The sequence below is a fragment of the Miniopterus natalensis genome, chromosome 13 (genome assembly GCF_054644295.1).
Source record: "Miniopterus natalensis isolate mMinNat1 chromosome 13, mMinNat1.hap1, whole genome shotgun sequence".
In the NCBI taxonomy this organism is placed as follows: Eukaryota; Metazoa; Chordata; class Mammalia; order Chiroptera; family Miniopteridae; genus Miniopterus; species Miniopterus natalensis.
Genome location: NC_142093.1, coordinates 57747551 through 57775426, shown reverse-complemented (window position 1 = coordinate 57775426; position 27876 = coordinate 57747551).

Genomic DNA, 27876 nt, shown 5'->3' with positions numbered 1-27876 from the left:
GTCACAAATGATAAGATTTCATTCATTCGTATGGCCAAATAATATTCCATTGTATACATGTACCACTTCTATTTTACCCACTCATTTATTGATGGGCACTTGGGTTGCTTCCATATCTTGGCTACTGCAAATAAAGCTGCAATGAACATAGATGTGCATATATTTGTTTGAATTAGTGTTTTGTTTTGTTTATAATGTACACCCAGAAGGGCATTCACTGTGTCATCAGGCAGTTCCACTTTTAATTTTTTGAGAAATCTCCATACTGTTTTCCATAGTGGCTGCACCAAACTAAATTCCCACCAGCAGTGCACGAGGGCTCTCTTTTCCCCATGTCCTCGCCAACACTAGTTGTTTCTTGATTTGTTGATGGTAGCCATTCTGACAGGTGTGAGGTGATATCTCATTGTGGTTTTAATTTGCATTTTTTGATGATTAGTGATGCTGAGTGTCTTTTAATGTCTATTGGCCATCTGTATGTCCTCTTTGGAGAAGTGTCTATTCAGGCTCTTTTCTCATTTTTTAATTGGGTTATTTGTTTTTTTGTGTTGAGATGTTTGAGTTCTTTATAAATTTTATATGTTAACTCCTTTTCAGATGTATAATTCGTAAATATGTTCTCCAATTCGGCGGGTTGTCTTTTCATTTGTTGATGGTTTTCATTTGCTGTGCAAAACGTCTTAGTTTGATGTAGTCCCATTTGTTTATTTTTTCTTTTGTTTCCCTTGTCTGAGAAGATATATCAGAAAAAGTATTGCTATGAGAAATGTCTGAGATTTTACTGCCTATGTTTTCTTCTAGTAGTTTTATGGTTTTGAGTCCTATATTTAAGTCTTTAATAGATTTTGAACTTATTCTTGTATATGGTGTAAAAAATGTGGTCTGGTTTTATTTTGTGGCATGTATTTGTTTAATTTTTCCAACACCAATTATTGAGTAAACTGTCTTTATACCCATTGTATATTCTTGCTTCTTTTGTCAGATATTCATTGGCCATATAGATGTGGGTTTATTTCTGGGCTCTCTATTCTGTTCCATTGATCTATATGTTTGTTTTTATGCCAGTAACATGCAGTTTTGTTTACTATAGACTTGTAGTGTAGCTTGATATCAGGTACCATGATTTCTCCAACTTTGTTCTTCTTTCTCAAGATTGTTGTGTCTATTTGTGTGTTTTGTAGTCCATATAAATTTTTGGATACTTTGTTCTAGCTCTGTGAAATATGCTGTTGATATTTTGATAAGAATTGTGATGAATCTATAGGTTGCTTTGGGTAGTATGGACATTGTAATGATGTGAATTGTTCCTATCCATGAACATGGTATATGCCTCCACTTATTTGTAACTTCTGTTTCTTTCTTTGGTGTCTTATAATTTTCTGAGTACAGGCCTTTTACTTTCTTGGCTCACTTTATTCCTGGGTATTTTGTTTTTTAAGCAAATAAAAAGAAATATATTACAATCTTATTTTGTTTGTTTGTTTTTCTTTTTGATAGTTCATTATTGGTGTATAAAAATGCAACTAATTTCTGGATATTTATTTTTCATCCTGCTTTTTTATCAAAACCATTTATCAGTTCTAGTAGTTTATTGGTGGAATCTTTAGGGTTCTCTATATACAGTATTATGTCATCTGCAAATAATGACAGTTCTACTCCTTTTTTTCCCAGTTTGGTTACCTTGTATTTCTTCTTTTTGTCTGATGGCTATAGATAGGACTTCGAGTATTATGTTAAGTAAAAGTGGTAAAAGTCTTGTTCCTGATCTTAAGGAAAACACTTTTATTTTTTCCTACTGTATGATGTTTGCTGTGAATTTGTCATATATAGCATTTATTATGTTGAGATTGTTTCCTCTATTTTAACTTTGCTGAGAGTTTTTATTATAATTGGGTGCTGGATTTTTTCAAATGCTTGTTTTGCATCTATTGATGTGATCATATGATTTTCATCTTTTACTTTGTTTGGAGCTATAAAGTGATCCACAGTTTGCAGCTGCCTCTGCTGGGCCTGGGAGTGTGTCAGAAGTGCCAAGCTATGCATCAAGGCTAGCTTCCACCAGCCCCAAACCTAGGGGAAGTTCAGCAAAAGGCTCAAAGTTCATCAAGATTTGCAACTGCCTGCTTCCACCTGCCAACTGCCTGTTAGGTTCAGTCACTGAAAGAGCCTCTGACAGTAAGCAGGTGGCATGTGGTAGGTTTCAAGTGAGTCACCAGGTAGGGGTGAGTGGTGTTCACCAGATTGATACAGATTCAAACTCAATGCCAGGGCTGGGTGTATGGCTATTTGGCAAAATTCCCAAGTTACAGCAAGGCCAGATGCCATCTGCCAGGTGCCTGCAGACCTTTGCAGTAGGGCAAGGGTCTCAAGGAGTCTTTAGGGTGGGGCCAGCAGAGTTTATCAGTCCCAAATAGGTCAAGATTTTGCCATGTGAAAGGAGGGCTCTGCTTCATTTGGTGTGTGAGGGGAAAATAGCCCTGCCCCAGACCCACATCACTCAGTCTGTCCCAGGTTCTGCCTCGACCTCCTCCAGTATTCAAGTTTGGCAGGGAGGGCCTTCAGGCATAGAGATGGTAGAGCTAGTGGGTCTCTTGTAGAGGGCCAGTGTTTGCCAGGCTTGCAAGAAGGTAAGGATGACCCTTTCCCTAGCCACACAACTCAGTCTGACACCCATTGAGTCAGTTCAGAACTCCTCATCATTGGCCCAGGCAACTGATTTCTCCACAGGTGTGAGCTCAGCTGGACAGGGCAACAGGGAGTCAGGCAGCATGAGAGGGAGACTCAGCACAGGGTCCCTGGCAGCTCTTCTTTCAGCTCTCTCCCTGGAGCCATACAACCCAGTCTTTCCTCACAAAACTAGTCGACTTGGAACCACACCCCTTTTCCAGAACCCAGGATGAATGGCTGCAGTAGAGATTTTGTGCTCTGACCCTTTCAGAGGGCCCTTGGGTTTTTAACAATCTCCAATCTCTTTTGCAAACAGAATCCCTGCTGATTTTCAGGGCTAGATGTTGTGTGGTCTCCCTTACCTGGCTCTGGTACTCTGGGCTGGGGAGCCAGATGTGGGGTTAAGACCCCACACTCCTTAAGAAGGAAACTTGCAGCTAAGATACCTCTTCAGATTCTCAGCCACTCATGTGAGTGTGGGGCCAGCTCTTTTCATGTCTCTGCCTTTTCTACCAGTCATGTGGCTTCTTCTGTAAATCTTTGGTTATAAGACTTGTGTTCAGCTATCTTCAGTTGGTTATTCAGGTTGATTGTTCTATATTTTAGTTGTAATTCCTGTTTTGTCCTGGGAGGAGGTGAGTGTAATTTCCACCTACCCCACAGCCATCTTGGGTCCATCTGAAACCTGTTTTCTTTACTCTACTGCTGCTATTATTTTTCTAAACTGGGCTTTAGAGCGCATACAGATGACTTGAGTACATGATCATTCTGGGAGTGATTCAGACAAAACAGAACAAATCATTCATACATTAAATTATGTCATTAATGGGGTAGTTTTATAAACGAAACAAATCTTCTGGTATGTCAATAACTGAAACCTCCTTAAGCAGCAGGAGTGTATGGCGAGTTTCGTCTCTATGGTGGATCACCAACTTACCAACTGTTTCATTTTTTTGTCTTATGGTTTGATGAAGGGTTGCTAAGAGGAATGGGAGCTAAAAGATGAAAGAACAAAATGAGAACAATTCTTTCAATGTTGGGGTGCTTCTCAAACATGGTGCTTCTCAAATATGATTAGAATCAAGCTAATGAAGGACATGAAGGGGAGGAACATTAGAGTGGGAGAGGGCCTGTTTGAGTCTCCAGGAGATGGTGCACCTCCAGTGTATGCCAACCCCTGCAAAGCCAACTTCATGTTTCTACATGCAATGAGAACAGCAACCAATTACCCCAAATCTAATTAACATTAGCTATTTCAGGGGGCAGGAGACTAAAATATACAAATTATTAAATAAAATTATAATTGTATTTTCTGGTATTATATCTCAAGATGATGTGATCTATGATGTGGGGTGCTGGATATCACCATATTTCCATATGTGTCTTGGCATTAAATTTTTCCTGTCTTTTACTAATCTAAGGTTAATTTGACTTACTGAACCACAGTATCACCAAATACTACTAATTATGTGCCTATGGAGCTCTGGTAGTAATCTTATAAAATAATTCGATTTATGTCTTAGAAAACATAAAATTTGAATCAGTATTTGAAGATATAAATACATATTAAATTAAAAATTTATGTCAGCCAGAGCATATGCCCAGGTTGCGGGCTCGATCTCCAATTGGGGGCATGCAGGAGGCAGCTGATCAATGACTCTCTCATCATTAATGTTTCTATCTCTCTCTCTCTCCCTCTCCCTTCCTCTCGCTGAAATCAATAAAGCTATATTAAAAAAATTATGTATACATAAATATGTTTGCAAAAATTTAAATCAGTTTTTTTCTCCCTAGAATTCCCAGGGTCCTACATTTCTCATGAGCTGAATAAACCCAAGGGAAGACACCATATCCCAAATTGATTTCATCACAGAAAACTTTATTCAAGGAACAGGATCTTATCAAACAAGGCTCCACTGAGGACCTTTTGGAAGACACTAATCTCAAAATTTTCATAATACACAGTGAAGAATAATTTTATTCTGTTGACAATAAAGCAGGTTTTAATTTTAATTTATAACCTCTGTCTTCAAATTAGAAATTCTAACTACTTGAATAGAGATAAAAGATCAACCTTTACAAATGATGTTAAGAAAATGATAGGATACATTTTTATTTAAATCGCATAGTATCGATCATCTCAAAACAACATTTCTCTCAATGAACATTGTTGACATTGTACCAGGTTTTTTTTTTTAAACTACTAGGCTATTCAACCCAACAATTAGAAAATGAAAAGAAATGAAAAGTAGGTGTGGAATTAGATGACATTTTCTGCTCTGTTGCTAATCACAGGATTCTGAAACACGATACATCCCATAATCAATTATCTGTTGTATCTTGCTGGGTCGGGCGATTACCTACCTCAGTGATTTTCAGCTGGTATGCTGCAAGAATTTTTAAAACATGCAATACCTGACTATTTAGTCAGGGGCACTGACCTCTTTTCCTTTAGATTATCAAATAAAAATAATGACAACAGTCAACACAACAATAGTTGTCCAGTGTGAATGCCCTGTCTTGCACTATAAATATATAGGTCATATCACAGAGTTGAGTGTTATTGGTCATGTTCCATAATAAGGTTAACTCTTGATACCAGAAATCCTCATATACAAGTTTAGACACCTGATTTTTTAAAAAGTCACTTTGGAGCAAAACGGTAGGTAATCACTATTATCATTTTTTGTAAATCAATCAAAATCATACCTACTTTTATTTTTCAGGTTGTCAAAAAATAAAATATATTTTTTCGTTTGCCTTGGAATGTTAGTAATTAGTGTATGTGCCGTGACATTAAAAGGTTGAAAATCGCTGGCCTAGCTGATATCAAGCAGATGGGTTTGGTTACTTTTCTTTTTATCCCAATATACATTTAGGATGGCATCTAGAGATACAAACAATATAGAGAGAAAGATGAGAGAGAACAGCCAAAAATCAAGCTCAGAGAAGCTGCCTTTGAAAAGTGGGCAGAAGTAAGGTTTAAACAGGACTCTTAGCACTGGTTCATAAGAGACATGGTCTAATGAAAGTAAATCGCATTTACTCAGAATTATATGTACTTAAGAAGCATTTTTTACATTTTCGGTTATTGAATACCTTTAAATTTTAGCCATAAGCTATTAGATCCCCTTTGATGGGATTGTGTCATTTAATTGGCTAATTCTTATTTAATTCAATTACTGGACAGCACAACATGAACATGTGGAAAACATTTAAAACACAATATCCATTTTACAGGAAAAAAACACACAAAACCCTCAGGGTCAAAGAAGGTGAAAACATTTGTCGTGAAACTTCCACACAGAAAATTTGAAGTCACGCTGCTCCTACATCCCCACAGGCACTTAGTGCCTTGTTTTTTCAAAATTCCACGAAAGAGTTGGAGTATTTTAATTTATAGCACATAAAGGTCATTTAGAGAATATTAACTAAAACTGGGGCTGTCAGGTAGCTCTGTGCTTTATAATACTGTGAAGTCCCTAGTAGTTTTGCTTGGAAATAGGTGTTAAAGGTAAAAAAAAAAAAAAAAATGATTATAGCCAACATCACTACATTTTTATCCAAATAATACACAGAAATTTTGAACAACTCTGAAATTTAGTGACACACAGTTGTAATCTAGTGAGCTCAGCCATGCTGGTTTTCATTATACTTCCATTTAATTTTCTAATTAATCTCAGAAAGCATTAATTAATTTTGTCTTTTCCACAGTCGGCCTGGCACCCTTGGGCCTGAAACACCACAAGTATTGCTGGCCTGGAGCGGCAGTAATCAAAATTTCTAATTTGTTGGAGCAATCCGTCGTGTCTTCTTCCGTATTTCTTTGTCTGATAAGCACTTTAACAATCTTTTAACCCCTTGGTTTTATATTTTCTATGACTGCGTGAATGAAAGAAAGAATCAGTAGATTGAGGCCGAAGAGAAATGACAAGACAGAGACGAAGGGGGCAGGAGTTTCACCGCGGGGACCGAGATGGACCCTCCTGGAGAGCTGCTCGTCTGTGTTCCGAGGCATCGCAACCCGACCCCGTGGAGTGCTCTGCGCAGACACCCACCAGGACGGCCTTCCCGACTTATTCAGGATTTCCTGTTAGGATAACGTGGCTCTGAACATTCTTTTAAATGTGTCCTGCACTCATTTGTTAAGGGACATGCGTAGGATCAGACTCAGGAACTGAAGGTTATGCACATGCTCAGCTCTAAACGGTAATGCCCAATGGTTTCCAAACAAGTGTAGTGTCCATTTACCTTCCCACCGGCAGTGGAGGAAAAGCTGCTATAAAGTGATTTGTAAGAAAATATTTGGTAATTCAATGGGTAGGAAAAGTTATTGCATTATAGGTACAATTTGCATTTCCATGACTTCGAATAAGATCAAACATCTTTCCATATATTTATGACTTTGCATATATCTTAAGTGAAATGTTTTTTATAGCATTTGTCTCTTTTTTACAAAAGTGATTATTTTTATTTTATTGATAATTTTAGAAGTTCTTTACTTATTCTGAATACTAATCCTTTATCAATTGTGTGTATTAACAATATCTTTTCCCAGTTTATGGTTTATCTTGTCAAACTCATTATGGCATTCTTAAAAACAGAAATTTTCAGTGTTAAAGGATTTAAATTCATATTACAATTCACACTTTTTATGACATGAATTTTTTGATGTCATAAAGATTTTAAAAATAATGTCCTTAAAGTTTAATTATTTGTTTTTTGCATTTAAGCTTTAATCAGCCTGCAATTGATTTTGGTGTGTGGTTTCAGGAGGTGTACAATTTTCTTATCTCCCCTATGGGTAACCTGCTTGCAAGATAACAAATTAGTTTGCCATAGTTACACACAGATGCTGACAGAAGACATTGCACTACTGGGTCCTAGACAAAGAATATTTTATTTATTGCAGCAGAAGTAGCCAGAAGGTTCTATAAGCCCCAACTGTAAATTTACGCCTTTAATAATGTTTTCAAATTTTATCCTTAATGGCCATGGCCATGGCATGAAGAGAGCGGGGGGTCCCTGCACACACAGTGTGTTGTGTTGTGTAGGAGGGGGGTCTCAAGCTTAAGGAGCCAAATTTTTTATAATGGGCAATGAGCTTATCTGAACTTTGCCCCAAAAGAAGATATTATTATTTTCTTGTATTAAGCTTGATTTCCTTGAATACAATGTTTTCTTTAAATAGTAAGTCCCGAACGTATGATGCATCTCAATTTATTTCAAGTTTTCTTTACGCCTTTAATAATGTTTTCAAATTTTATCCTTAATGGCCATGGACATTTTTGCTTGGTTTGAGCCTAAGCGATGTACAGATCTTTAAGTTTGCACTTGTAACTCACATATTCATTTCTACAATATGTTCTCCTCGGTGTATCTGCCGTAGAGGAGCACTGTGGCTTCAAAAGTTGATCTTGAATCCAACCACAATGCCTACCTCTGATTTTCCAACATTTTTCTGTTAATTGTTTTAGGCTTCCTACCTTAATTATATTACTTTCAAATAATGGCAGTTTTCTCTCATTTTTCATATCTTTATTCCTCTTTTATTAAGTTATATTGGAGTACTCCTCAGCTCAAAACCTTACAATGGCCACTCATCTTCTCAGATCAAGCCAACCTCAGTGCAACGCTTAGGAGGCCTCAGAGCCTCCCTTCACCTCTGACCCCAGCTAGCTGCTCCCCACGTAGGTTCCATTGCTCCGTGGGGGCTGAAACTTGCCAGGGACAGTTTGTCCCCTGGCCTTTGCAGGATCAACTGGATCTGCAGCCTGAGAGTGTAGAGATTCCTTAAATTTTGCAACCGGGCATCACACTTGCCTCTCTCTAGTCCAGGCTCTGCTTCACACTTAGTCTTACGTCTGCCGGACTGTTCTTAGCTGAAATATCTTCACGCCTTGCTCACTTCCTTCCTGCAGGTCTTTGCTAGATATCCTTCTGTCAGGACATTTAAAATGGATACGGACACCTATATAAATACTTTCTGTCCGCCTTTCTTTCTTCCTCAGTTTATTCTGATATAATTGAAATATAACATAGTGTAAGTTTAAGGTGTACAATGCGGTGATTTGATGTACATATCTTACAAAATGTTAATCACAGTAAGGTTAATGCATTCTTTGTCACACGTAGTTACCATTTTGTTGTTTTAACGGTGAGAACATTCAAAGTCTACTCTCATAGCAACTGTAGGTTAGACCCCAAAATTTACTTATCTTATACCTGGAAGTTTCTACCTTTTGGCCAACATCTCTCCATTTCCTTACCCCTCAGCCCCTGCAACAACCGTTCCACTCCCTATTTCTACGAGGTTGATGTTTTCAGATTCCACACATAGAGGAGATCAGGCAGTATTTTCCTCTCTTTCTGACTTATTTTACTTAACAAAATGCCTTCAAAGTCCATCCATGCTGTCACAAAGGGCAGGATTTCCTTCTATTGTACGGCTGAACAGTATTTCATTGTATATATATGTATGTCCATATATCACATCTTCTTTACCCATTCATCCACAATGCACATTTAGGTCGTTTCCAGGTCTTGGTTATTGTGACGAATGCTGCAATAAATATGAGAGTGCAGCTCTCTCTTCCAGATAGTGATTTTATTTTTTTTGCAGATATATACTGAAAGGTGAGATTGCTGGATCACGTGGTAGTTTCCTTTAGCTACTGTACCAATATGCATTCCCATCAACAGTGCGCAGGGGTTTTTGTTTCTCCATATGTTCACCAACACTCCTTTTTTTGATAATATCCATTCTAACAGGTGTGAAGTATTATCTCGTTGTGGTTTTTACTTGTATTTCCCTGATGATTAAGGATGTGAAATAAATACCCTTCCGTGCGCTTGTTGGCTATTTGTATGTCTTTGGGGAAATGTCTATTCAGTTCCTTTGGCCATATTTAATTGGTTTTTTCCCCTTTTTGCTATTGAGTTGTATGAGTTCCTTATATATTTTGGACATTAATCCTTTATCAGATATATGGTTTACAAATATTTTCTCTGGTTCTGTGGGTTTCCTTTTCAATTTGATGGTTGTTTTTGGGCTGTGCAGCAGCTTTTTAGCTTAGTGGGATCTCACTTTTTGATTTCGTTATTGTCGTTGTTGCTATTTGGACTTAAAAAATATTCCAGAAACCAGTGTCAAGGAATTTATTACTGTTTTTTCCCCCCAGAATTTTTATGGTTTCATGTCTTACGTCTGAGTCCTAACTCATTTCAAGTTAATTTTGAGAGTGCTATAAAACAGGGGTCTGAGTTTAGTCTTTAGCTTGTGGAAATTCAGTTTTCCGAACATCATTTATTGAACAGACTATCCTTTCCACACTGAGTATTCTTGACTCTCTTGTCAACATTAGTTTCTGGGTTCCAGATTCTGTTCTGTTGGCCTGTGTGCCTGTTTTTAAGCCAGCCTATGGTCTTGATTACTACAGCTCTATAATAGTTTGAAATTAGGAGGTGTGATGCCTCAGCTCTGTTTTTTCTCAGGATTTCTTTGGCTAACTGGGGTTTGCTGTGGCTTTATGAAAATTTTAAAATTGTTTTTCTCTTTTTCTGAAAAATTCCATTAAAATCTTGATAGAGACTGTGTTGACTCCATAGATGGCATTGAGTAGGATGAGCATTTTAACAATTAAAACTTTCAATCCATAAATGCAAGATAGCTTCTATTTATATGTATCTTCTTCAGTGTCTTTTAGCAAAACCTTACCATTTTCAGAATAAAGATAATTCATTCGTTAAACTTACGGCTTTCTTTTTTAAGTATTCAAGTTACCACTTTCTCTTAAGAATTTAGTTTTATTTACAGCCCACAGATTTATTACAGATTGTTTTATCATTTTGTTTTAATTTTCTAATTTTCCTGATGTTATATTCTTTGACCCAGGAGTTGCTTATATTTGCTTGTTTTTTCATTTTCAAATATGTGGGTTTTTTCTAATTATCGTTTTTGTTAATGATTACTAATTTCATTATACTGAGGTAAGATCAGGCAAAACGCACTGTGTGACAGTCCTTTTGTATTTTTGGAGGCAGCTTTATGGCTTACCATATAATTTTGGTGTTTTTAACTTCTTATTTTCTATTATGTGTTCTCATTTTTTCCTTGCCGTTTTTCATCTTTTTTTTTTTTTCCTCCTTTCTTACTATCTTTTGGATTTTGGGAAAACTTTTTCTTGCTCTTTTATTTTTAATTTTTATGTCTTTATTGTTGAAAGTATTACAGCTGCCCCCTTTTTCCTCACTGGTCCCCTCCCCCCTGCACCTGCCCACCTCCCAGGCCTTCACCGCACTATTGTTTGTGTTCACGGGTGATGCGCTTATACATGTAAGTTCTTAAATTGTTTTCTGCTCCACTTGTTTGGAGAGAAGCCCTCTCTGCACATTCTTTTGGTAATCGGTATGAGAGAGCAGGGCTGCTTTCATATAGTGGGCAAGGAGAAGTATGTGGGAGCACCCCGGTGTCCCATCTGGGCACCTTTGGTGCCCCCTTGCCCAGGAGCAACTGTGGATGGGACAGTGCAGCCCGGGGCCTGAGAATGCTGTGCCTACCCGGGGCCACTGCCATAATGGGACTTGGGGTCTCCCTGCCTGGGAAGCCGCCCAAAGCTGCTGAGTGAGCGCAGAGGGTGAGGGGAATTCAGAAGGGAAGTTTCTGTGAAACTGCAAAGTTCAAGGCTGGTGCCTAGAGGGAAACAGCCTCCTCTCACTTCCCATATGTGGGGATCTTAGAAAACCGACCTATCGCAGCACTCCTTGCTCTGCAACGTAATTACCTTATAAAAAAATTCACTCCCTTTTTATATTCTAATGAAAAATGGAGACTGTCATCTGTTCACAGCCATCAACTAGATTCTAGTACATGAAATGCTCTACTGGAAACAAAGAAGATATCTTGAATATACTTTTTAAAAAGAAACACTGAACATAAAATACGAGTATCAGAAGAATACATACTTATTTTACTGAGAGATTTATGAAGGCTTAGCTAAATTAACCAAGAACAATCACTGAGTTTTAATGGCTTTGCCCACCCCTGAACTTTTGAGTTTATACTTTTTAAAAACAAAAATTTATTTTTCTTATTTTTATGTTGTTTATCAAACATAGAAGAGTTCCCTCCTCAGCTACACATCAGGCATGGCGTTTTGTATCGGAGTGGCTCTTCTATCTTCCTCATCAAAACCAGTGAGTATGTTTGGAGTGAGTAGAAAGCTAGTTTCCTAGGGAGAGGTGGAGAAGGGACCGGCTGGAGAGAAAGAACAGTGGCTCCCCGCATACAAAGACCACCCTCGTGCGGCCTTGACAGGCCTGCTCAGCTCTGTGAGGCCACTGGCTTCCACAGCATCACCTTCGTGGCCGGTGCCCACTGCACGCCTTGTTTCCTACTGATTCAATCGTCCAGGAGACAGGCGTATGCAGCCCGCTCCGCTTGAGACTCTCCCCAGACAGAGGGAGAGAGCAAAAGCCCCTCTTTTATGCACCAGCTCTGCCGAAAAACGCCCTAGGCATTGAACGGTGAGAAAGTTCTGCAGGACTTGAGATGCTCAGAAAGAAAAGAGGTTAGGACATGAGGGACACTCCCAGCAAGGGACTTGAGAGGGGGCTGCTCCTTGGTGGCGTCTCGTCTCTTTTCTACACCCTTTCTCATATGTCTGCTTGGCTACTCCAGGAGAAGGGCACGTCACCTATCAGACAGGTTTAAGAATATGACATTGCCCAAATGGTGTCAGGAGAGATTTATTTGAAATTATAATACTATTCAGAACATATAAAGTGTGTCAAATACTAGCTTGTCCAAAATGTATAAAGTGGACTTAGAATCTAGTTTTTCCTTACAAAAGCTTAGCATTTTCATGAAGTCATGAATATTTAGTTTCGATGGGGGAAATTCACACCAGTATGTGGAAAGTAGATTCCTCTGAGGAGATCCTAGGCCAAGTGTTCAAAGGGCTGCCTGCATTTTGAGGTTAAAAAGGCAGTTTTTCTTGCCATCAACACTGTGTACAGTATCCTTTTTAAAAAAATAATTGAGGGAAGGAGGGAAGAGGGTGTGAGAGAGAGAGACTTTTTTGTTCCTCTTACTTATGCAGTCATTGGTGGTTGTTTTTTTATGTGCCCAGAGCCTTGGCACATCTGGAAGATGTTCTAACCAAATTAGCTTCCCCCCTGCCAGGGCCATGTGTTTGTATTTGTTGTTGTTGTTTAGTTTTGTTTTAATCTTACCTAGCAAGAGGTATTTGGGCTGTCAGACAATGATACTCTATTGGGGAGACTTCCACAAAAAAAATGTTTGAGACACTGTGAGAACACCAGCCAGTGATGTCTTCCCAGGGCTACTTTATCTCTCCCTATTTTTTTTTTTTTCTTAAAAAAGAAAGTAAAATCCTTTTGTGCAATCAACAATGACCTCATCCTTATATTTTGTTTGATATACTTCATCCAAAAATGATGGGCCAGAGACATTAAAGTCTGCTCTTGAACACTGGAATGGGAGCCAGGGAATTTTTATTTGTTTCCTGTCTCCACAATCTCGTACTAAATTAATTTAAGCAAATTGCCTGGTGTCTCTGTGTCTGAGCTTCTACAGCAATAGCAGGAGGGAACCAGTTTTATTTTATTTTCACCTTTGGGAAATTGGGCAGGAAATGTACACAGTGTTTGAGTGTACATGCAGTGAGCACAAGTATGTGCATAAATTAGTGTGTAAGTATTTTTGTGGGGAGCAGGGAGATTAGAGTGGCACCTAAACATTAAGTCAATCATTTTTATGATTATAATTTTTATTTTACCATAGGGGGTTTATAAACAGTAAATGCCATTTGCTATGGACTATGCATTTCCTGAACTTAGGCTAATTAGGGAGCCTTTAGTTACCTTAGCATGTTCATGTTTAAAAGCTTCAAAGCAACCGGATCATAAAACTTTGTTCATCGATACTACATTTTGTCAATGCTGAAGAGCCCTTTTTGTTTTTGTAAACTATGATTTATATATTTTACCTACAGAATTGTATGGTAAGGTCTTCCTTTCTGGTCCTGATGACTCTTATTTTATATTGAAGGAAAGAGAGGCCTCTTGAAATTCTGTGATTTGACCAAGTGAGCAGTGTCAGAGCTGGAACTAGGGAACAACCTGCTTGGTGACAATGTTTTCAGAAAAACCTATTTCCAGGTTGTTTTTCTATTAAAAAGTTACTCACTTTAACCTCATCAGAGAGGGTGAATAGGCGATTCTTGGACTTGTGCACCTTTTTCTTTCACCAGGTTAGGAAAGTTTTCAGTTATCATTTCTTCAAATAGGTTCTCGATCCCCTGCTTGATCTCTCTCCTGTCTGGTGCCCCTATGATGGGGATGTTGGCCTGCTTTATGCTCTCGCAACTGTCCCTTAAACTATCCTCATGCTCTTCATTCTTTCTGCTGCTCTGACAGGCCGCTTTTTCCCTATCGTGTCTTCTGACTCGCTGATTCAGTCCTCTGCTTGGTCCAACCTGTTTACTCCTTCTAGCGTGTTCTTCGTTTCAGAGAGTGTGCGCTTCGCTTCCCACTGGTTCTTTTCATGGTTTCTATGTCTTTGCTCACGCTGCTGTGGTTCTCACTCCATTTCTTGAGTAGCCCCTTATTACCATTCTTTTGAACTCTATATTGGGTAAATTTCTTGCCTCCATTTGAATTAGCTCTTCTTTGGAGAAATCTCCTGATGTTGTTGGGTTTTTTGTTTTTGTTTTTCATTTGGGGAATGTTTCTTTGTCTTCCCATTTGGGCTGCCCCTTTGTGTTTGTCTCTATATATTAGGTAGATCTGCTATGACTCCCCATCTTGGTCGGGTGGATTTGTTTAGTAGCTGTTCTGTGAGACCCAGTGACACAGCCTCCTTAATCCCCTGAGCTGGGTGCCCCAGGAATGTCCCACGTGTAAGTTACACGGGCCCTACTGTTGTAATTGAATCTTGATTGTTACTGGTACACTATGCTTGGGGTTAACCCTCAGGCTGATTGACTATATTAATCCTGGCCACAGTGTAGGAGGTGTTGTGCAGGTGCTGACCACATGGAGCGAAATTTGCCTCAGCAGGGTCTGCTGTGTGCTGAGATCTCCCTTTGGACGTGCTGTTTGTGAACCTAACTGGATCCTGCTTTGATGTTGTCTGAAGCTGACCTCTGGATGTGTTGGTCTGGAGCCTCTTGGGAGGGACTGTCATATAGGCCAATGTCAGACGCTGCTTGTGACTGGCCCTGGCAAACCTATTTGGAGCTATAAGTGGTCCACAGTTTGTGGTTTCCTCTGCTGGGCCTGGGAGTGGGGGGGAGGGCTAAGCTGTGCACCATGGCTGGCTTTTACCAGCACCAGGCTTGGGGGCTGGTCAGCAATAGTTCCATGAAACCCCGAGGCCCACCTCCAACTTACTTTGCCTGCTGGCTGCCTGTTAGGCTCAGTCACTGAAAGAGCTTCTGGCTGTTCTCAAGTTGCTTGAGGTGAGTTTTTAGTGAATCACCAGGTAGGATAGAGTGGTGTTCACCAGCTGAAACAGGTTCAAACTTAGTGCCAGTGCTGGGTCTTAGGCTGCTCAGCAAATACCCCAGGGTACAGCAAGCCTAGCTGCCACCGAGTGCTCGCACACCTTTGTGTTGGGGCAGGGTCTCAAGAAGTCATCAGAGTTAGTCCAGCAAAGTTCATCAGGCCAAGACTGGACCATGTGAAAGGAGGGCTCTGCACTGGTCAGGCAGGCAAGGTGAACATTTTTCCCACCTTAGAGCCACACAACTCAGTCTGTCCCAGATTTTGCCAGGGGCCTGGTCTCAGCAGGGCAGAGCCACTAGTAGTTGGGAGGGTCAGTTTTCCGGGAGCCCCGAGAGGGGTTCTAGCAGATCTCTGTAAGCAGGAGGTGCCAGTCAAGTTCACAGGAAAGTGGAGGGAATAACTCGCACTCCAAAGCCACACAACTCAGTGACCGACACTCCCTGAGTCTGCCCAGACCCCTAAGCCCCAGCCTAAGCTGCAGACTTCTCAGCAGCTAGCAAGCTTGGCAGAGTAGAGTAAAACGAGTCTAGAGGCTGATGCCATGTGGAGGGCCATCCGAAGTGTGGGAGAGTGACAGCCTGGTGCCCCAGTGGCTGTCCCCTCAGCTCTCTCCTCAGAGCCACAAACCCCAGTCTCTTCTTGCATGACTCTAGTCCACACCATCCTCTCTCTTTGCCAGCACCCAGGGTAAGTGGCTGCAGACGAGATTTTGTGTGCTGGTCCTTTAAGAGTGCACCTGGGTCTCCAGCAGACTCAGGCCTCTCCCTGGCGGGCAGGATCCGTGAAGATTTTTACAGCCTGGTGTTATCTGGGCACCTCTTTCTGACTCTGGTGCTCTGGGCTGTGGTGCTTGGTGTGTGGCTGAAATGCCACACTCTTCAGCGGGAACCTTTGCAGCTGAGATACCCCTCCAGAGCCTCAGCAGCTGATCTCTGGGGGTGGGGGGGCGTCCACTCGGAGTCTTCGTTTTTCCTGCCCCTCTCAGTGTGGCTTCTCTGAAAATCCTTGGCTATAGGAATTCTCTTAGCAAGTCCTCAGGTGGTGATTCAGGTCAGTTGCTGTATATTTCAGCTGCAAGCCCAGTTTGTCCTGGGAGTAGGTTCGTGGAACGTCCCCCTACGCGGCCCCCACCTTGGATAATTTTCTCTTTTCACTTACATGTTCCCGAAGCTGAACTGCTCACTGTGCCCCAGTCTCAAACTTCTGTTTCCCTTTTATGGAGGTACCTTAGTCCTCTTGTTGTTACAAGAAATAAGTCATCAGGAAGCTCTTTGCAAAATACGAAGTGGTGACGAGCAGGTTTAGAATAATTAAGGAGCATTCTCAATTTCCTTCCCCTTCCTCTTCTGTCCTGGCGGTTTGGAGGATTTCCTAATGCTCCTCAAGTCCTTATATTTACTCAGCTTTAAATGGGAGAAAAGCATCCTCGAGTTCTCAGCCTCCTTTCCCTCTGCCTGTGTCTTCATGCATTTTTCCCCTTCCATTAATATTTATAGAGCATGGCAAGCTGGGAGGTGCTGGAAGGCAGGGGAGACCTTGCAAAGCCACTTCAGCCACTGATGATGCAGGAAACCTGTCCTCAGCGGCCCTTGGCTTCCGCAAAACCCTCTCTCTGCGCGCACTTGGGACCCACTCCCAACACTCCTCAAGCCTGAGAAGCTTTATCACCTCTTCTGCAGGCTGCAGCTCTGTGCTCTCCCCTGGACTATGATGCACCACTAAATACCATTTAGTCATTCCTTTTTGCCGTGGGCAACATTTATGGGGTAAAAACTTAAACTATGAAGCCAGGAAATAATCTACTTTATGATTTGCTACAAATAATAATTCTGTTTTGCAACCTTGGCGGGTGCCTGAAAGGTACCACTGAAAAGGGTTCTGATTTGTGCCTGATCCCTTCTTGTTTGGGTCCCCAAATGAATATCGCATTGTTCTCTATCAAAATATTGTTTTTGGTATATCTCTGCCCTCCTCATGTCAGAGCTGGAGGGTCAGACCGAGCCTCGCTGGAAGAGAAAACTGAAATCGTGGTCCCCTAACCCAAGAAGGCAGGGGACAGGCACGCCATGGCCTCTGGGGTACCAGGAGAGTGTCTCCAAATCCTCAGTGGCCTTTCGGACTCTCTTCTGCGTGGGCTCTGCTTCCATTCCTCCCGAGTGCGTTCAGGACACAGCTGCTGGGCCACCGCAGCGCCTGCAGGTCTCCGTGGCCGAGCTTTAGCCGGGGCCCAGGGGGAAGGGGAAGGGAGACACTCGGCCCTCGCTACCCTGAGACGCATTGTCCTTGCTCTCCTGTGGGGCCAGCGGGGATCTCCAGGCCAGATGCTCTGCTCAGGAGGCCTCGTTACCCTGTCGGAGAAACTCCCAACGGCGGCAACCAGCATCTGAATAAACGTCTCAGTGGTTTTACTTATTTCCTTTGTACTATTAAAAATGCAAGTGAACTTGTTGGGGAATGTTTCTCACCTACACGCCCCTGGGTAAGTGGTAGCTCTGCCATGTCTACGGGCCGTTAAGGGCATTATTTCGGGTTCAGTGTAGGCCCCGTCCTTTCAGAAATGCTGCCTGTGGCTTGATTCGAACTCGCGGATGCATCAGTGTCAGCTGAGGAAACGATTAAAGCAAAACTGCATTGTTTGGTTTCAGTAAAGATGAAGCGAGTAGACGTTCTGGTTTTTAAATTTTCTAATTTCATTTTGCTCTAAGAAGAAAAGAGTTAGGATGAACAAACAGAAATTTAGATGTAAACAGTTGGATGATTCCGTGATCTGAACGTATTTTAAACTGGACTGAGTTTTGGGGGATACATAATTTTCTGGAAGATCTCTGTGAGAAGATTCTGGTGCTAAAACGAATTTCTTCCGAAAGGCTCTGAAAGGCTAGAGTTTCTATAAAATGATTTTTTAAAGTTTTAACTTACGTTACAGCTAGTTCTAAAATGGACCGTTTCAGTATTGCAGGAGAAGCAAATAAGAAAGTGGGAAAGGGTGACAAATGATTAGCTTGCATTTTTCTACTTTTTAGCAAGTTGAGGTTTTGTTTGTATGTGACATTGATTTCCCTGGAGAATAAATTGAAACATAGGAATATTAATCTAAAGAAGCTGATACTGTGAGAATATATTGTGGCATCTGTGAACACAGAAAAATTAGGACAGTTTGGGACTCAGTACATCTTCAAGCAAACATCAGTCCAGACTCTCTCTTAATGATGTCGGGTGGATTACCACATGGACACATTGCATCCTGCATCTGGAAAACATTTGGCTGGCCATTGTCGTTTCTTACTTTTAGTGTAAACACACTTCCGATGAATTAGGGCTTTAGATGAAGTCATTAAATCTGACTCTATATTCTACTACAAGTTCTCTGCTGGGGTCAGTGAAGTTCCAGAAGCAATGCTAGTGAAAGGACCCAGTGGAAAGCAGTCAGATAGGAGTCACTGAGAACAAAGTTAATTAACCTCCTACTGTGCATATATTTCTCTTTGACAAGTTGACTACATATTTTTTTAAGTTAATACTATGGTGTGTGTTTTTTCCACTTTTTCACAAAAGGTTTAATTAGGCTTTAAGCCTAATTACGAATCCATTTTTGTGAACCTCTCAAATAATAATCAGGAAGCAGAAAGCTGGGAAATAAACCAGTTATTGTTCCATTACTTTTGAATTTCTAGAGACAAACTCTTCAAATTCTTAATCCTGGTTTTCAAATATGGTACTGGGTTGAATCACTAGATGAAATTTCTATGAATTACACATGCACTGTAACTTCTTAGCTCCCTTAGTTGAAGTTATGAATGCTAACGCCACCTCCACTTGTCCCAGCCTTCAATCCGTGTTTATTAAGCACTTACCCTGTGCTATATGTATTCCCATCTAGTTTCCACAATAGCTTGGTGAGAGGAATACAGTTATTACCCTAACTTTATGATGAGGAGGCAGAGGCACCAGGTGAGTGAGTGACTTGTTTTGGCCATTCCATTTCTAGGAATGGAGAGCTGGGCGTTAACTCCATGGAGTCTAATTCCGGAGCTCACATTCTGAACTCAACCCCTTCACGGTGCATTCATCTGTGGAGCTGGAGGTGCAGCCCGGTGCTTTGGAGCAGAGCAAATGTACATGGCCTGCCAGGGACGGAACCCATGGCCTCGGCAGGATTAGCACAGGGCTCACAAACTAACTCAACAGCACAAGCATGTTGTCCATATTTCTCTCATATGGTTGGATTATTTTTTTGTCATAATAGATTATGAAAATCAGGAATGGAAGGCTGTTAAAATACAAACCCCCATTTAATCTCTTTAACCTTTTTCCTTTTTTTGAATATATAATTTTATATCTTGCCATTTACTCTTAAGATTATAACATAAGCATTTTTAGCTTTATGTGTTTTTTTGTTAAGTATATAGTTGGTATACAATGCTATGTTAGTTGTATTAGTTTCAAGTGTACAATATAGTGATTCAACATTTTTTAAACCTTACAGTGTGATCACCCATCGCACTAATTCTAGAGTCATCTGTCGCCCTGCAATCTTATCCTAGTTGATTATATTCACCTTTTTCACCGTCACCCCATTCCCTCCCTTCTGCTAATGTCCCTTTGGTCTCTGTTTCTAAAAGTCTATTTTTGTTTAGTTCTGTTCATTGTTTTGTTTTTGTTTTTAGATTCTACATACAAATGCCCCCGTATTGTATTTGTCTTTCTCTGTCTGACTTATATCGCTTAGCGTAATACCTTCTAGGTCCATCCATGTTGTCGCAAATAGCAAGATTGTCTTCTTTTTTATTGCTGCGGAATATTGCTTTTCCTAGATCATTTTAAAGACTTTGATTTAGGTACACAGACAAGCTGGCATGTGACTTGTGTTCGCAGACTTGTGGATGGGGTTGGGAATGCGCTCCAAGACAAGCAGTCCTAGATACAGAATGTGGGCCTCACCACACGTGTGCATCTACACGTGCACACCTATTTATGTTCTCATGTAACCCATGCATGTGAGTGCTGGTGTGTGTGCACGTGTGTACCGATCAAAGCATAGCTGATCTCGCACTTCAGGGACCTTCCCGGGTGTTGTCATTACTGTCCCTGCCACTGAAATTCTAATGACAGATAGCCTGGATACTTCCAAATGGGAAATTAACTTTTATACGTTTAAAATAAAAACACAGTGTACCTTTCGTTTCCCAAGCAGATGTGGGGCTATCGGAAGTTCCACTTCCCTTTCTTCTTTGGGAACTTTAAGGGCTTCTCCATCAAGTTCTAACGGTGTCCCTTGTGGAATAAAAATGTAAAGATGATATCCTTGGAGTTAATTCAGCATTATGGTTTCGTTTACGTTTCGATCAAGCTGAAATATGAACACGAAAGGGAATTAAAAATAGCTAAGACGGGGTATGGGGGGGGTGGGGGGACAAGAAACAGCTAAAACCAGGCATTTCCAAAGCTGTCCATTTTATCGCGATGCTGACCTAAATGGAGACAATCGTACGTCGCAGAGAGAAGGGGGGAGTCATTGCGGCGATTCCTCGATTCCTCGGTGATCTCCCTGGAAAAGGAGCTGCTTCCACCTCGCCAAGAATTTCTGAAACCAAGTTAGAAGGGGGGGGGGGGGGATGTAAAAGACGCTTGGCATGTGCTTCGTAGCACCTTGCGTCCTCGGCTGGCCCCTGGCGAGCGCCCCCTTTCCCCCAACGAGGCGCGCGCAGCGCCCCCTGGCGCCCGTCCACGCGCGGCTGGAGCTCGCGCCCTCTGCACCGCGCGCGCGGAGGCAGCCAAGCGGCTGGTGCTGTGCGCGCCCGGGCGGTGCCCAAGCGTCGGCCGCACCGTCCAAGCCAACTGTGCGCCTGTGAGAGGCCGCACCTCGTCCTGTCCCTGCGGCAGCGGCAGGGACGCGCCCGGGGAGGGGTGGGGACCTCGGCGGAAGGAGGTGTCGGCTGCGCGGCCCCCTGCAGAGCCCCGCCCGGCCCCTCCACCCCAGCCCCCCGCTGCTGCGCCCTGGCCCGGGCCGCCGTGCAGAGCCGGGGCGGGGCGGCCAAGCTCGGCCGGGCCAGGCCGGTTCCTTCCGCAGCGAAGCCTCGCACCAGGCGTCCTCGAGTCCCAGGGTTTTACGGTCGTGCGCCGCATCCGCTTCTGCGCCGTGCGCCGCGCTGGCGACACGTGCCATGCCGCCGAAGGGCCCCCAGTCAGCAGGGACGCTTTCCCACGTCGGCCTCTCGTTGGGCTCTTAGGCGACCCTAGAAGGTAAGAGCCGGAGCGCAGCTCGGGCGCTGCCCCCGTGTTGCGGGGACCCCGGAGCCTCCCGGGCGCTGGGGAGGCCGCCCCGAGCCTGCCTGCGCCTGCTCCACGGGCGACGGCTGCTCGTGGAGAAAATTACTGACATTTTAAGTATCATTCGCCCTTCCTCATGCATGTTTAAAAACGAAAACCGCTGTGGCGCTCTTCAAAGTCTTCCACAGACGGCAGCCCTGTGCTTTGTCCGTCTGCGGTCGGGGGAGAGGATTGGTGGCGCTCCTGTCCCTGGGCCCGGCGTTGCTCTTGCCGGACCGGTTTGAATGGACTGCGCTGACTCGTTTGGCCCTGATGCCCCCATCACTCTTCTTTTCTGTTTTTATTGTTGAGAGTATTACAGATGCCCCCCATTTCCCCCCCCCTCCCCCTGATCTGGGCTCGTGGTAATCTGGGTTTATGGCCCAAGGCCCCACCTGGACTCACAAGCTTGGGAAAAGAAATCAACTGAAACTCTGTGATTAAGCTCTGACCTTTACACAAGGGAATGTTTTTAAATTGCCCCGGGTTCCGGGCATGAAAACTTAAGCTGGTGCCTAAGATAAATTGACTAATGCTTGTTTCGGCTTCTGTACCCACCTGCTTTCGCAAGGCCATTAAAACAGCTCATCCCCCCCCAGCCAAGGAGGAGATGGGTTTTTGCTTTAAATACTGCTAGTGTAGGGGACGGGGAAGGGCAGATTTGGGTGCGGTGCCCCCGTCATCCGCTAGCGCAGTAAACTTCGCTCCTACATTTGACTGAGTGTGGCTATCTTCGTTGTTCTCGCGGTTAAGCTGCAACACCCCCTTCTCCCATCTCCCACCCCACCCCAGGCCTTCCCCTGTCTATTGTGTGTGTCCCTGGGCTGTGCATATATGCTGATAAATTCTTTGAATAATCTTTGCCTGCCCTCCTTCCCGCCTGCCCTCTCAGATCTGCCAGTCTCCCTGGTGCTCAGTCCTTCCAGCACTAGGTTCTGTTTTGTTAATTTTCATGGACCCCATGGCTCATCCGGAAAACCTGGAGCCTCTTCCTGAACTTTAGTCCAATGGCTTGTGTTTGCAATCCACTGATAGACTTTCCTCTGGGACCTGCCTCCCTGCAGTTCAGAATGTCACCTGGCCTTCAGTTTCCTGTTGCTGGGAGCCGCCCACCTTTTGGAACCCATTGCTACATTTTCTACACCTCCTGATGCCATGTCGCATTTGCTGGTTCATTCACATCAAAGTTTTCTGACATGCTGAGCTGCCTGCTGGTTCCCAGAAGCTCCCCAGGCCCAATTCTAGATTTTATCTACCTAAAAATATGCCTTCGAATAGTAGATCCTGGTTCCTTTCAAGACTCCCCCATTCTCCAGGCCAAGCAGGCCAAGCTCATACATTGCCAAATATAATGAGTAAGACAGACTGAGACTGTAGTAGTTCTTAAAAGTAGGTAGTTTTAGACTTGATAAGGTACAAGAAAGTAAGCCTGGGAAGACCCAAACAGGTAAACGAGCTGATGTAAATAGCATTTAAAAATAATAAAGTAGCAGCAATACTAAGAGTGGGTTGGAGAATTGAGCATTAGGGTAGTGACAGATGACAAGTTATTTGAGTAAGAGTGAAGAAATATCAGGCAGGATTGGGAAGGAAAAAAAAACTGTGAGGTATATTTCAAAAAACAAAGAGACGTTTTCTTAATTTTTTTTTTAGTAATTCACTCAGTTATTAAGCACATTTGTTATGGATTAACATGTCACCCCCCCAATTCATATGTTGAAGTCCTAACCCTCCAGGACTTCAGAATATAAACTTACTTGGATATAGGGCCTTTGTAGGTGTGATCAGTTACAATGAGGTCACACTGAAAAAGGGGGGCCCTAATCTGATATGATTGGTGTCCTTATAAAAAGGGGAAATTTGGACAGAAAGATATATTTAGAGGGAAGATGGTGTGAAGAGGCACAAGGAAAGGAGGGCCACCTACAAGCCAAGGAGAGAGGTCTGGGACAGATCTTTCTCTCAACCCGCAGAAAAAGCCAACCTGCTGACACCTTGGTCTGACTGACATCCAACCTCCAGGACTCTGAGACAGTAAAGTGTCATTGCTTAAGCCCCCAGTTGGTAGTACTTTGTTATGGCAGCCAGAGCAAATTAACACAAGATCGAATGGGATACTTTTCTAAATTATGGAAAAACCCAGTTGGGGAAGAGTGTGGGCAGAGCAGGTCTCCCTGCTTTGAGGAACAACTTGATTCATTATAGAGGCAAATGAGAGTGCATTGTGATGAGTGACATTACAGAAATATGAAGCGGTCATGTTTGGGAACATGAAAGCATTTCCATTAAGAAGATAACATTTGATCTGGATTTCAAGGGATAGGCAGAAATTTGTGAGGAGGTTGGATGAGCATTCCAAATAGAGGCAAAGACGAGGGGAAGTGCAGGGTAAAATAAGAATAGATCAGCTAAGAAATTCAGGTCAGTGATGTGAAGGAGCTTGATTTTTTTTGCAGACAGAAATGTTAAAGGTGGAAGGAGTGGAGAGAATGGCTGCAGGGGGCTCAGATGGGAGGGTCCCTAGTTGTCCAGGTGAGAAAACATCAGGCAGAAAACTAAAGTAATACCAGGAGAGGACAGACAGGAAAGACAGCAATCCAGGGGTGTCTGTGAGTAGAATTTGGTTGAATTGGAACTACAGGTACAGAATATAGATCCGGAGTGAGGAGTGAGTTGGAAACAATATAAAATTTCCTTAAAAATACAGGATTTAGCACAGTGTATCTGGCCAATAAAAGGGGCTCAATTAATGCTCATTGTTTCTGTGGCTCCTGGGCTCCCTAAGTAGAAACTGAGCTGTAAATACAAAAGGTGGAATGTATTGGGGGGAAGATTTGAAAGGCATGAGGCTGATTTGTTTTTCTTTCATTCAAATGTCTACTGAGTGTCTGCTTCCTGCCAGAGATGACAGTGGCCGGTGCTTTTCTTTAAAAACAAAGTAGATTATCATAAATATTTTAAGAATTAGTAAAAAGCATGTATTGCAATGCAAAAATATTCTGACTGGTAGTTATCTTGAGAAACAAAGAGACAAGAAAAAACCAGAGAGATATTTTCATTCTACATAATTTATTTCAAAGCAATGAAAATTTTTTGTTTGTTTGTTTGTTTTTTTATCTACTGGATTGATTTTTTAAAAACTACCCAGTTCAAATCTTGAATTCTGAAACTTAAATACCACGTATACCAAAAAAGCCACTAAACCAATGAGAGAAGAAAAACTGCAGACTAATTGTAGACTAATCTGACCGAAGAGAGGTGTGAAAAAATCTTGCCATGAAAGCTGCAAATGCTGGAGGGCCCAACACCACCCCCTCCTTTCATCACCATGAAGGCCATTGCTCTTAGTCTCTGAAACCAATCCCTCCACATCAACTCTGGATCCTACCCTTCACGTGTTGTAGCCCCAATCCATTTAACTCCTTTCTCTCAATGTTTCCCATTAATACTCAAGTCTCTTCCATCTTGGAAAAGGCTCGCAGTGTGTTCCCCTCTCTGTATCTGGTTTGCGTGTCACAGCCATGCTTCTTGAGAGTGTCTACATGTCTTCTCACCACCATGTGTACTTGTCTATTTTCCTCCAACCACCTTCCTCCCTCCTACCCCGTCCTCACATTTTACCTAGAAAGTCTATCTCCTGATTTCCCGACCCCTCTGAACCTGCATTTCTCAAGGATGCCAAAAAAATGCCTGCGTTTGGCACAATAGCAATCCTTATCTCTTTTTCACTCAAACTTTTAAAAACACTGGTCACTATTGGCCACTATTTCTTTTTCAAACAATTTCCCCTTCTGTTGTCATATTTCCTTAAATTCTTCATTCGTTCCCTTTGAAACCTCCTTCTCAATCTGCTTCCTTTGGCAAAGCCTTAGATCCCTGGTTCCCAAACTTTAATATGAATGAAAATTGCATGGCTTAGCCATAAGAGATTCTCCTTTTGTAGATTTAAAAAACAACAATTTGGTCCTAAGTCTGGCAGTCCCTTGGGAATCTCTGCCTAGACCTGGGCCTATCCTCATTCCACAAACCCTGAGAGATTTCATTTCTTCCTGCACCTTAATTTCTAGATAGACCCTGAAGATTCGCAAAACTCTACCTCCATCCTCTATTCAGTTATCAAAGCTGATGTCCGTCTGTCTACTAATTCCCAAACTTCATTATATTGATCTATATGGGTTACAGGCCCCTCAAACGTCATGCAGCACAGACTAAACTCAGGATGGGCTCCCTCAGCATGTGTCTCTGGCATGTTGTCCATCAAGTGAACAGCCAGTTGACCAGGACAGAAACCAGCATCTCTTCCCAGAGTCATCAGCCATCAAGTACTTTTAAAAAATCCTCACCTGAGGATATATTTATTGATTTTTAGAGAAAAAGAGAGAGAGAAACATCAGTCCGTTGCCTACTATAAGAGCCCCAACAGGGGATGGAATTTGCAACCCATGTATGTGCCGGGACTGGTAATCGAACCCACAACCTTTTTGCTGTACAGGATGATGCTCCAACCAACCGAGCCGCCTGGCGGGGCTCATCCAGTTCTCTTGAGTTGCTTCCTAAGGGCCTCCTGAATCTGTCTACTTCCCGCTCACCCATCTGTTGCATCATCCACTTGGCAACTACCCTTTTGTCTGAATTATCCCGTGACTTCCTCTGGGTCTCTGCACTTCTATTGCTGTCAGCCTTCAATTTATTTCCCACATTGAGGCCACAGTGATCATTCTAAACTGGTCTTCTGATCAGATCACTCGACCACTGCAGGAGCTTCCCAGTGCCCTTCAGGTAACTTTCAGGTAAGGACTAGGTGCCCTTCAGGTAACCTCTTTAAAGGTAGTTGTCCTATCCATGCTGAGCCTCTGATTTCATCTCCACAACCACTCTGGTAATAGGTTCCTGGATTTTTTTCAGACATGTTATACTCCTCTCACCTCAGGGATGTAGTATGTGGCTTTTGTTTGTCTAAAAATTGTTTGTTCTTACTCATCCTACAGAGTTGAATTGGACTTCAATTCCTCTGGGAACCATTCCTTAGCTCTTTTTAGGCCCGGGATGTTCCCCCATGACACAGCATCTATCAATATCATAAAATCCGTTCCTTTTCATTGCAATTACTTATTTATCTATCTGCCTTTATCTGTAGGTTGCAATCTCATTAATTGGACAACTTATTTATGTTTACTCACTACTATCCCATTAGTACCTTGCATCCTGCTTAGTTTAGAGGACAGTCAATAATTAATATCATATGATTTCACTTGTATTTGGAATCTAAAGAATAGTATAAACAAACAAGCCAGAAACAGAATCATAGATACAGAGAACAGACTGATGGTTGCCAGAGGGGAGAAGGGTTGAGGGGCTGGGCGAGAGGGGAAGGGATTGAGAAGTACGGATTGGCAGTTACAGAACAGTCACAGGGATGTAAAGCACAGCATAGGGAATACAGTCAATAATATTGTGATAACTATGGTGCCAGGTGGGTACTGGAAATATCAGGGAGACCACTTAGTAAAGTATATGATTTATCTAGTCACTATACTGTACAACTAAGACTAATACAGAATAATATTAAATGCAAACTTTAATTGGAAAAAAATGAATAAATAAATAATTGTTGGATAAATAAATAATCTACTATGACAAATGAAATATAGGCAGACTTTTTTGTGGATGTCTTGCCTCCCAAGTAAAAAGGGGAAAAACCTCACTAGAAAAAAGCATGTTGTTCTTTGCACTATCTGAAATGTGCATGTGATTCTTGGAGGTACAGCATCTTGTGACCATGAGAATGAACATAAAACAGTAAGTTAAAGCAAGAAGTTTAAAGGAGGCTGGGTCTTGGTTGACATCTGTAAACAGCTTCCCAGCCCTGGATGACTATATTTAGACCTGATTTTATGCAAAAAGGGTAATTTCTTGTTTAGTTAATTAAGCCATTGTCAGTTGGGCTCTATTATCTGCTGTCAAAAATATTTTCAGTGACACCTTCTTGATCCAAATCATGGATATAATTGTTGAATAATGAGTATGGTTGTTCAATAAAATATGAATTGCGTTGGGTATTATATAACCCAGGTGCCAGCAAATCGTTTTTTACAAAGAGCTAGAAGTATTTTGGACTTTCAAGACAGATGGCCTGTTGCAACTATTTAGCTGGGTTGCTATAGAGGAAAACAATCATAGACCAGAGTGTGCTGTTTCAATACAACTTTATTTACAAAAACATGTAGCAAACCAAATTGAGCCCATGAGTTGTAGTTTGCTGACTTCTGATGTAACCCAGTGACGTTCACTTCTTCATAGTCACTGAAATCTTTCTCTAAATAAATATTAGGAAGTAGCACCAAAAATACTATAGAGTCGCTCTAGTTGAAA